The sequence below is a fragment of the Dermochelys coriacea genome, chromosome 6, assembly GCF_009764565.3.
Source record: "Dermochelys coriacea isolate rDerCor1 chromosome 6, rDerCor1.pri.v4, whole genome shotgun sequence".
NCBI classification, from domain to species: Eukaryota; Metazoa; Chordata; order Testudines; family Dermochelyidae; genus Dermochelys; species Dermochelys coriacea.
In genome coordinates this window covers 107,372,105-107,384,031 of record NC_050073.1, presented here as the reverse complement: position 1 = coordinate 107,384,031, position 11,927 = coordinate 107,372,105, and the positions used below count along the sequence as shown (strand labels likewise).

The window sequence follows — 11,927 nt, the reverse complement described above, 5'->3', positions numbered from 1 at the left end:
TCTATACACATATGGATACAGAGCCTACCATTATAAGGTCTTGATACTGATGGGGGTGTTTACTGCAGCAAAAACCCCAACCAAAACTAAAAACATATACTGCATTTTACTGAGGATACTGGATAGTCAGCTTGAGTAAAATAAAACCCAGTGCTTGAAACTATAGACTAGTTTCTACAGAAAGGGGGAGACTGATCCAAGGGTTATGGCACTAGCTTGGGAAAACCCAGGTTAGAATCCCTGCTCAAAGTCTTCCTGTGTAAACTTGGCAAGCCACTTAGTCTGTGGCTCAGTTCCCAATTGTAAAATGGGAATAGCACTTCCATGCCTCATAGGAGTGTTGTGAGGTTAGCTACATGGCAAGGCACTCGTATTATAGCAATGGAGGCCATGCAAGTACCCAATATAGGTCTAACCTAAATTTAGTGCAGTGACAGTGCTTAACCAGGATACTTGCCTCATCAGCTTGAACCTTAGAAACCAGGTCCTTAAACTCAGGAAGGCAGCTCAATCTTATCATAGCTTCTGTTTGTTCAGTTGTAAGTCCACTGATCTTCGGGAGAGATGCTGTGCTGAGTACAATTTCTTTTCCTCTTAAGAAATGTTGGAATTCTGCATCATATGTAGGCTCCCTTAAATTAAAAGTAGAGCAGATTTTAGCCAAGTATCTGTCTTCAACTGTAACTTTAAGGCACCAAATACAAAGCTTTCATGTATGTAAATGGGAAAACTGAGATGCATCTCAAAAAGCAAAGATTCAAATATTTACCCAATTGTGCCTTTAAGTTTAATTCTGGCCAACAGCATAGCAAAGGTTATGTGATCCTGATGTAGCATGCCACGAGCTACTCTAGCGAAACCACCTAGCGAAACAAAATGTAACAGGTTAATTGTATCATAAAGAGCCTTAATCAGATTTCCACAGGACAAGACCCTTTGCTAAGTACAATGTCAATGAAAATTCTATACTGAACCTGGAAGAGGTCTTTTGTGATGATTGAGAGACGCTGGGTATGGTCTGTAATTCCCTTCAAATTTGGGTTCTCATACAAGACATTATGATAGATATCCAAGAAAAACTGGAGAGAATACTGGTATAAGAAGTGTATCTAAAGAGTAAAAAAAAGAGAGTTTAGGACTTATGGCCCTACTGTTTGTCAAACACTGAGGTTATTGCAATTCATGACGTACTTCTGTAGTCATAATGGGAATTTAAACAGTACAGCATAACTTTGGAAAACTGTTAGAGTACTGAATATTTCTGGTGAGAAGAAAGGGACTAAATTTGGTTCTTTATCTAACCTGTTTCAGTGACTCCATTGTGAAGTAGATACTACTGCATGCTGTAGAAAGTGGAAGATACTGCTGAGATACAGTCTCCACCTCTTGCATGACAATATCAGTCTCTTCTACTTTTCTGGTGACCTCTGCTGCTTCCTTCTTTAGGTTCTCTAAAGTAGTTATGATTGTGTCATCATCTAAAATCCATCCCTTCACTTCATTGAGAGCTTGTAGCAGAGATTTTTCTAACTGCCGCAAACGCAGTTGGAATTCATCTTAAGTAAAACAAAATTGAGATCTGTGATCACATGCATTGCATATAACCTATACAAACATTTTATTCCATGCAGCTTGACATATCTCCTATATGCTTTGAAACAGAACGTTCCAAAATATCACATTCTCAACTATAAAAAGAATAGTTGTATATTACTAAGAGTGACAGTCAAGTTTATTCTCTAATTAGGACTCATTTTTATGGTTTGATTTGTCAGAAACATACCTTGAAGTTTAAGGAGGTCAGAACGCTTTTCATCAACATCTGGTCTTTCAGCTTTCAGGACCTCATTCAGACACTGGCTCTGTAAACTACTGCGAGTTACTGTGAAATTGACAAACGTAACACGAGAGCAGAGATCCGGGGGAACTTCAACCTATTAAAAAAAATACCAGGATCATTTTTTTGGCTTAATACGTGTTCTGCCCTGCTGAAAGCTAAACAAATTTGTAAGTGTTCCTTACTGTTGGATCTCTGGTGGAGAGGAAGATGACAAAGGATGGTGACAAGTCAATATCTTGGTCTCCCAGGGTAATAAGCACTCGACCTCCAGTTCTCCGGACTTCACGATTCAGCACAGGATTCAGAACTGGGTCATAACTCTCCACATCCTAAACAGCAATACAATTGAGAATAATGAAGAGAACAGTAGCTAAATGGACCTATGCTGGAACAAGCTTGAATAAAGTTGGATCTGGATCACATTTTTCCCCCGGCTTGGGAAAGCTCTAGTAGTAATCCACATGAAGTTTTGGTCCTGTGTGAAACTACTGTTAGTCCAATCTTATTCTCCATCCAATAAGCTATAAACCATTTTATTTTTATCATCAAGTACTATTCAGACATTTTGGATGATGGATTACATACCTAAGTAACATTTCCAGATTTGGCTTTCTTAATTTTGCTGTTTTCATTGTGTAGCTATCAGATTATAAGTAGCACCAAGAGGCTGCAATCTGAAGTGATGCGCCCATTGCTACAAATATTAGACCTGAATCCTGCCTCAAACAGCTCACAATTTAAGAGTACAAGCAATAAGAGGGTGATGGAGACCGACACCTTTGGAAAGTAAATTAATCTGTGTCTCAGTTTTACCCATCTGTGCTACAGGGATAATTTAGCCTTATTTCTTAAGGTGCTGTGAGGTGCTCGGATACTATAGAAATGGGTGCAATCTCTAGATAGATGTACTTTCATACATTTGCCTTACTTTTTGTATTTTCATCAAGCCAATCTGGCTTCTCCCATCTGCTCCAATCTCGCTGTTTCAACACTGATTATTTACTGTAGACATCCATAGAAGTGAGTTTTAAGATTTTTTTTAGAAACAGGAGCATTATAGATCAGTGTAGGGATTGTTCTATGCAAGAGGGATGGTGTGTGAAGAGTCACTGAAGGGGAGTGGACAAGCAGACAGGATAGTCAAATCACTGGGGAAGCGGAAGGGGCACAAAAGGGGAGAAATTATTAAGTAGCAAGGGGAACAGCTGAGAAAGCCCTTTAAATTTGACCTTGATATGGTAGGAGAAGGGGAGCAATGTGGTTAGAACAGGTAAGGGAGATTATCTTTGCTGCATTTTGATCCATTGTCTACACAAGGACCTTCATTTATTTAATGCCTGAAAAGCACAGAATTGCCAGAGTAGCAATAAAATTAAGCCCCAGCAAGTGAAGATTTCAAGTGTACTTCCTGGGAAATGTAACCACAATTTTTTTTTCTAATTTATGTAAACAAGAGACTAACCTGGACGAGTAGAGGGTTACCAAATCTCAATGCACTTTCCAAGTTCTTTCTGAAAGCATCATCCAAAAAGCTAGTACGAGTAATCTTACGGTCCTTGTATTCATTCATAATGAACTCTGTGGCTTGTCCAGAAAGATCAATGATCAGTGGATACCTAAGTTAGTGAAAAAATATTTCCATCATATGACTGATTTAAGGCTTTTGATACAAGGCATTTAGTCCACTCAGGTTGAGTTAATATTCTAAATCTTTTTTGGAGTATGTGGGCTCATGTAATGGAATATGGAGGATCACTGTCATTGTTTGGAGAAAATAACATAGTTAATGATCTAACTAGATACAACTATCAAAAGGATACTTTAACATTTCAGTCAATACAGACTAATAGCTTCAGTTTGAGCTAAACTGGTATAACACTGAAGTACACTAAAAATTCAAGTTGTTTTGCTTATTTATAAACACAAAGGGAAGGAGATTATTAAGACTTGAATTTAATTTGCTAATCATGGGTACTATGTAGATGCCAAACAGCGCTCAAAATCTCTCAAAGCATTTATATTCAATTTGATGATAAAGTTTCAATCAAGTTTTCCTTTGGATAGGTGTGTGCAAATTCCATTGACTTCAGTGGGAGTTCTGTGCACTGATCCATTGTTAAGTTTATCCCCCCACATTTTGTACTTATTGTACAAATGAAGTACCTATTAAACCGCTTAAGCATGATAGCGTTTTCTGTGCACAGGTCATCTGCAGGTAGAGAACTTGCTTGCCAGCGAAGACGCTCATCTGCATTGGAAAGGTATTCTGTCCTTGCAATGTCTGTATGGAATTGTAGAGTAGGATATTATTATTATTATTATTTGCCCAAAGAGAGTCCAAAGTTTGATCAAATTTGATCTTTATCTTTTGTGAACACCATGTGATTTCCCCTTTACGAAACAGTAACTCATTACAATCAATGTTAACATGTGTGGTAGTCATGACATTAGTAATTGTGGATCAATCTTTACCTGGATATTTGCTTGCTGCAAGTGATGGGACCATGTAGTGAACAAGTTCTGTCGCATTTGCTGGTCAAAGTAACCAGCATAAGCAATAAAAGCTCCTGAAAGCAAACAGTCTCCTGCAATAGTAGACATCTGGTTCCTGAAGGTTTCACTTGTCTTCTCCCATCTTTCACATTCGGCAGACAGACTCTTCAAGAGAGCTGTGCTACGGTTTACCTAGAAATTAAGGAATGGTCAATATAATATCTATCTTTATTCAAAATGAAGGCTCCCATAATTATCGCATTTGCAACCTATACGGAGAAACAAGTTTGCTCAACACATCAGACTTTGGACCCAAATTTTCAGAATTACGTATGTCCAGAAAACAACTATGAGTGCATGCACAATTCTGGAAGTTTGGTTGTTAATATTCTTGGGCTGTGAATTTTACATTCTGGTAGTGGAAAGGGATAGAAGGGTTGCAAGCATTTTGGAGAACAAGATTAGAATTCAAAACAATCTTGACAAATTGGAGAATTGATCTGAATTCAACAAGTGAAATTCAGGAAGGGGAAAAAAATTAAATGCAAAGCAACTACAGAACAGGGAATAACTGGCTAGGACAGGGGTGACCAACCTGAGCCTGAGAAGGAGCCAGAATTTACCAATGTACATTGCCAAAGAGCCAGAGTAATACATCAACAGTCCCCTCTCCCCACACGTGAGCTCTCCTCCCCACCCCCTGCTCCCAGTGCCTCCTGCCCACTGGCAGCCCTGCATATCAGCGCCTCCTCGCACCTCCCGATCAGCTGTTTCGTGGCATGCAGGAGGCTCTGGGCAGGAGGGGGAAGAGTGAGGGCACAGCAGGCTCAGAGGAGGGAGTGGGAATTGGTGGAGTGGGGGCAGGGTCTGTGGCAGAGCCAGGGGTTGAGCAGTGAGCACCCCCTGACACACTGGAAAGTTGGCGCCTGTAGCTCCAGGCCCGGAGTTGGTGTCTATACAAGAAGCCGCATATTAACTTCTGAAGAGCCGCATGGGGCTCTGGAGCTACAAGTTGGCCACCCCTGGGCTAGGATCTAGCTCAGAGGTGGGCAAACTATGGCCCACGGGCCACAGCTGGCCCATGGGACAGTCCTGCCCGGCCCCCGAGCTCCTGGACGGAGAGGCTACCCCAGCCCCTCCCCTGCTGTTCCCACTCCCCTGCAGCCATGCCGCCAGAGCTCTGGGCAGTGGGGTTGCACTCTCCTCCAGGGCAGCAAGTCTGGCTCCAGCCAGGCAGCGCGGCTGCCAGACATACTGCTCTGAGCGGCACGGTAAGGGTGCCAGGGCTTGGGGCCAGGGGGTTGGATAAGAGGCAGGCGGTCCCAGGGGGCAGTCAGGGGACAGGGAGCAGGGAGTGGTTGGATAAGTGTGGTAGTCCCGGGGGGCCTGTCAGGGGGCAGAGGTATGGTTAGGGGTTGGGGCAGTCAGGGGACAGGGAGCGGGGGGGCAGGGGTTGGATAGGGGTGGGGTCCTGTGGGGGCGGTTAGGGGGTGGCGTGTGGATAGAAGGCGGGGCAGTCAGGTGACATGGGGGTTGGATGGGGGTAGGGTCTCGGGCGGGCGGTTAGGGGCAGGGGGTCCTGGGAGGGGGTGGTCAGGGGACAAGGAGCAGGGAGTTGGATGTGTAGAGGGTTCTGAGGGGGGCAGTCAGGGAGTGGGAAGTGGGAGGGGGTCAGATGGGAGCACGGGCCAGGCTGTTTGGGGAGGCACAGCCTTCCCTACCTGGCCCTCCATACAGTTTCACAACCCCGATGTGGCCCTCGGGCCAAAAAGTTTGCCAACCCCTGATCTAGCTGGCTAGGCTGAAGAGGATCTGGGGGTTATAGTGGATCACAAACTGAGTCTCAATGAACAATGTGATGGATCTGCAAAAATGGCTAATATTCTGGAACGTATTAACAGGAGTGTTGTAAGTAAGACATGGGAGGTACTGGTCCCAATCTATACAGCAATCAGGGCTCAGCTGGATTACTGTGTCCAGGTCTGGATACCACACTTCAGGAAAGATGTGGACAGGTTGGAGAGAGTTTCCAGAGAAGGACAACAAAAATGATTATATGTTTAGAAAATCTGACCTATAAGAAAAGATTAAAAAACTGGGCATGTTTAGTCTTGAGAAAAGACCACCACGGTGAAAGTCTTCAAATATGTTAAGCACTGTTCTAAAGAGGACTGATCAATTGTTCTCCATGTCCACTTAAGATAGGATGAGAAGTTAGGGGTTTAATCTGCAGCAAGGGAAATAGAGATTAGATATGAGGAAAAGCTTTCTAAATATAAGGAGTAGTTAAGCACTGGAATAGGCTTCCAAGGGAGGTTGTGAAATTCCCATCATTGGACATTTTTAAAAACAGATTGGACAGACACCTGTCAAGGATGAACTAGGTTTATTTTACCTTGCTGCAGCGCAGGGGGCTGGACTTGAGTTCTCTTTCAACCCTACAATTCTATGATTCTATCAGTGCAGCTCAAGGAACCAAAAAATAAGAGGACATTTGTATGGACCGTTTGACCTGACTTCACTAGTCTTGTCTGAAGAGAACATTAATATTCACTGGCTGGTGAATCTTGCCCATATGCTCAGGGTTTAGCTGATCGCCATATTTGGGGTCGGGAAGAAATTTTCCTCCAGGGCAGATTGGAGAAGCCCTGGAGGTTTTTCACCTTCCTCTGTAGCATGGGGTACGGGTCACTTGAGGGAGGATTCTCTGCTCCTTGAAGTCTTTAAACCACGATTTGAGGACTTCATTAGCTCAGACATAGGTGAGGTTTTTCGTAGGAGTGGGTGGGTGAGATTCTGTGGCCTGCGTTGTGCAGGGGGTCGGACTAAATGATCAGAATGGTCCCTTCTAACCTTAGTATCTATGAATCTATAACAGTTACCCTGCAAGATAGTTTTAAAATATGAGAAAAGGCAGACACTCAACTTTTTGTTAAAAGCATTAAGTAATCACAATTCCTCTGAAACACATTTGAGACTTACAGAATTGATCAGTCTAATGGATAAATTTTGTGCTTGTGAAAAAGGATTTGTTTTACCTGTGAGAGCTTTCCTTGGTTTTGAGTAACATCCCACCTGCTAGCCTAGTCCTGATCAGACAGACTGCCAACTTAATTGGGTGGCCAGCATGAGGCAGTGATTGGAAGAGTAATCCTCACTCTGGTCTGTTTATCAATGGTCTGCAAAGCTCTTTGTAAGAAGTCCAAAGGATGAAAAACATTGAAAGGCAAACTGTGGTGTAGAGAGGCCATTAAAGCATTTTGTTTTAGAAAAGTATACAGAATGTTTGAAAGCCACTACTCAAAGAAAAATCAGTGAAATGGACAAAATGGTACATTAAGTATTCTCACTTTTGCTTCAACTGCAGCCCGGTCCGCCTTAATTGCTTGAGCCTCTGAAATCAGCACTGCATACTCTTCCTTGTAGCGAGCAATACTGGTCTTGAGATCACAAATCATCTGTTCTATCTCATTAGCTTTCTGTTTATTGTCTTCAGCATCATCCTCCAGTTTCTGTAGTTCATTTCGGAGAGGTTCTACTTGTTTCAACATATCCGCATAATTCAGCTGTGAAACGTGAGCAGTCAGTTCTAGATACTTTCTAGAATGGAATTTACCACGTGATTTGGGACTATGTAAATCAGCAAGCATAATTTTTTATGGATTGAGGGCACCCCTCAGGATTTTAGGTATTCAGGCTTTCATTTTAAAAAGTTTAAGTTTCTAGTCTTCTATTTAAATTGATTCACTATTCTGAGTCTGCAGGTGGCCTGAAACAGCCAAGAGAAGTGAACTGCACTATTCATCTCACTGAAGTGAGACTCAAGTTCTTTGTGAAGCCTCCAGATTTTGATCAAATTAAATCATGCAGTGCAGAGACAATTGCCCATGATGCCAGCGCTCTCTCTCAGGGCATGTAGGATGAAGGCAGGGGAGACACTGCAATGAGTCTGGAAGGCTAGAAGAGGGAATCTTACCCTTTGGGGGTAAGTACCAAATTAGTGTATCCTTTTCCCTGCACACTGGGATTAGACTGCCCCTGCCCCCACTGAAGAAGCCCTCCTGTTTTCCCATAATAGCACTCTACTCAAGCTTCTAAAATCCCACATGTAAACCCTTGGCCAAAGTCAATACCCACAAATAACCAACCTGGGCTTTGGATGGCGCTGGATGAGATGCTGTCTGTGCTTGCCATTGACATTACTTCAGAGCTAGATGCCCTCCCCTCAGTAAGACATGATCACACTGCTCTACAACATTCCCCACCCTTGTCAGGTGGGGGAAACGAGATCAAACCAGGCAACAAAATCTGGTCTGTGCGAACACAAAACTGGTTACAGGGCAAAAAGACCAGCCATTAGTCACTATTATTTAAACAGATATTTTCAACTGTCTTTTGAAAAAGTAAGTTGTAGGGTTGCAATCATTACATACAAGTTCTTATGAAATGTACTGCAGGATCCTGTTAATCACGGAACAGTTAACCGAGTATTCAAGAACACTCAGCATCTTACTCTGCACGTTCACTTGAGACCAATTTCTGTTTTTGTTTTTACCTCTACAATAGCAAGATAGACAATAAGCTACAGATCTTTGAGTGATGGAAGTCTGCAGATTCTGAGTCCTTGCATATTTCCAGCACCTTAGAACTAGTACTGATCACTAGGTGTTTGATTTCCCACGTAACCCTGAAGCATTCTACATTGGTGCATCTACTGCAGGAGAGTTACCTGTGCAATTGCCCATTTCACCAAGGGGCCACATGCTAAGGATGCTCGGTTTATGATTTCATAATTGTAACTTGGATTTGACATGTAATTCTTCTTCATCTTTTCCCGGATGGAGTCACTGCAAAAGAAGAGTTACCATGTATATTTAACACAGCATGTATGCAAGTGTTGAATCTGTCAGCGCAGAGTTACTGAGAGGAAGTTGCCCCTTTAATACAGTAGATAAACTAAAACCAATACCTGAGATCTTCAGTATTAAAGTTGACAATGCTGCTGATGAAATTATCTTTGAGAATAACTGGTCTGATCTTTTTCCAGTCATTTGTCTCCTCACCCAGCAAGAGACAGATTGATTCTAAAGCCAGTTTTACTGCAGCTGGAGGGTTGGCCGTTGCTCTTACTTCAACAAGATGCTGCTTCCTTATAGAGCTCATAGCTATTAAGGGGACAAAAAAGTATTTTCAGGGATTTAAGGCTACTGCTGGGAAATAATGAAAGAAATTTAAGTTCAATTACTGGGAACAGTCTATACCCCAGTGCTCTGATGGCAGTATGTGCTACTCAGACTATACTTTAAAATGTATTTTAAGAGCAAAATTTAGCCCTGAGATGCACATCTGCTCCCTGATAGATCATCATCTTCACGAATATATGACAGAGTTTGATATTTTGTTCTCTGGATAAAAGGTAGAGATTCTGTATACGCATATGAGATGAATTCTGCTTTTTGTGAGGTAGAAACCAAACCTTAACATCACCAATTGTGACTACTAGCTAAGATTTCTATTGTGGAAATCTTGTGAACAATTTCTTTCTATTCCCAGCAGTACCTTGGTACCTGCAATTGTTCACCTGATCTCCTCAACAGAAAAGTTTACAATAGTTAGAATGAAGTTTTCCCTCATAATGATGGAATGTTTCTGTTTCCAGTCAGTTGTACTTCCACCCAATAGTAGACAGATGGACTCTAGTGCTAGCTTCACTGCTGCAGGTGGGTTGGCCATAGAATGGACCTCTACCAGATGCTGTTTTTTTTATTGATTTTACAGTTAATCATAGTGATCAAGCTGGATCGATCAGGAGAAAGGAAGAGTATTGATTGGGGAGAAATAGGAAGAAAAGACAGCAAAATAGTAAGACAGGAATTAGCAAATCTTCATTGAAATTGTTGAGAGATTTTTAAGCTTCAGGTCATATCTAAAACGAATTAAACCTCTCTTGTAAAAACCAAATGCTTTCCACATTTTGAAAACTCTCCACCAGTATTCTCAGAGAGAGAAAGCTGAACTATCAGAAGCCTCCAAGCATTAGTACAAGAGCAAGAGTTTGCACCTGGCAGCTATGTTGAGTTCACAAGTTAAGGAGCCTAAAAACAAGGCTATGCCTCAACAGTGAGTGACTGTATACCTAGGCAAATAGTGAGTTAGAAGTCCTTCCTCCTCTTACGCAACACACTGATAAGCCATTGTAACTAACTCTTGAGTAAATAAGTTGTAGGTAGTATTTCCATTCTCGATACTTATGTAGCATTTATTAAATCATTAATTCCATGAACTGGGCACTGCTATCTCTTCAGAGGCAGCACCAGCAGAAACAGAACACAGGGGCTTGTCTAGAAAACAGTGAGCAATAAGCTGGGGTGTAAGTGCACAGCAAGCTAGCGTGCTGTAGACTGACTATGTGGACCATACTACTGCACACCAGAAATTTCCTAATGTTTGTTGACCTACTCCTGTTTCAGGAGTTCCTATTCTAAGGTGGCCTGGTATACCGAAAGATAGTAAGTAAGTAAATCTAGCAAAGATTGACAAAAAACAGTGAACCAATAAGACAGTTTATTGCTCAAAGTTTAATAAAAATACTGCTTAGAATGCAAGTCTACAGTAGCAATAATGGGAAGTTTGGAAGCTCAGTAGTGCTAGTGAACTATTTTATTTCTACTGCTTCCACACTAAAGATTAAGATACTGCTGATAAAGGGAAGGACCCAACGTTCACTGAAGCAAATGGAAGCACTCCCACTGATTTCAAGAGCCTTTGGATCAGCCCCAAACACCTAAAGGAAGGTATGCTGTAGTTATTTGTCAGTGTTGACTTACCATTCTGAGCTTCAATGACAGCAGGCTCAACTTTGTCTAGATCCTCCTTCACACTCATTTGCTTATCTGCAATTACTTTTTGCTGTTTGTGCAGCTGCTCTTGAATGTCTTGGCTCATAACCTAACAGAAAGACTGTGTAACCTGTAAAATGTTATTTCTGAATATACTACACATGTACAAAAGGTAAAGAAAGCTTTGATTTCACCTTTTTCTTCTCAACTTCTTGCTGATCCTTCACCATTTTTTCAGCTTGTCATTAGCTGCTGCATTCTTTTTTTCCACCTCCTGGCTCTTTATTGTCAAGTCCCTGCGCAGTTTTTCCACCTGTCACGAATTGTAAGATTAGAGTCTACACAGACTAAGCTCAGTTTTAAAATGTTTTAATAGCTCTAATTTTATTTTAAAAAGCAAAGTTTAAAGGCATGTACCTGGTCAACAGTTTCCTTGATCTTTCGAAGACCAACATTCAAATGCATTTGCTGTTCCTCCAGCTCACTCATTTTCTCATTGAACAAGCTGACATAATGGTTGAGGAAGTCCAGGTAGTGACGTGGTGTGATGGTCATAGTTCTGCCTCCCCGTTTTGCTAGACGAGCATTAGCCTTTCCAAAGGAAAAGGATTTTGTCAAAAGTTTGTATATGTAAAAGATTAGGATTATAGAATATCTAGATTTTTTTAAACTCAAAATTGTCACAGGGGAACATTGTTGTACTGAACTTGTGTCAGTTCACTAGAACATGACATTAGAGATCCGAGTAGCATGAC

The 11,927-nt window shown here is 41.7% G+C and overlaps 1 protein-coding gene and 1 pseudogene across 2 annotated transcripts in view; one reads left to right on the top strand and one right to left on the bottom strand.

The window, feature by feature from the left end:
* LOC119857571 overlaps nt 1-11,927 on the top strand; it is a 255,525-nt gene that overhangs the window by 28,086 nt on the left and 215,512 nt on the right. The gene's annotated exons all lie outside the window — the stretch shown is intronic.
* LOC119857337 overlaps nt 1-11,927 on the bottom strand; it is a 92,716-nt pseudogene that overhangs the window by 18,463 nt on the left and 62,326 nt on the right.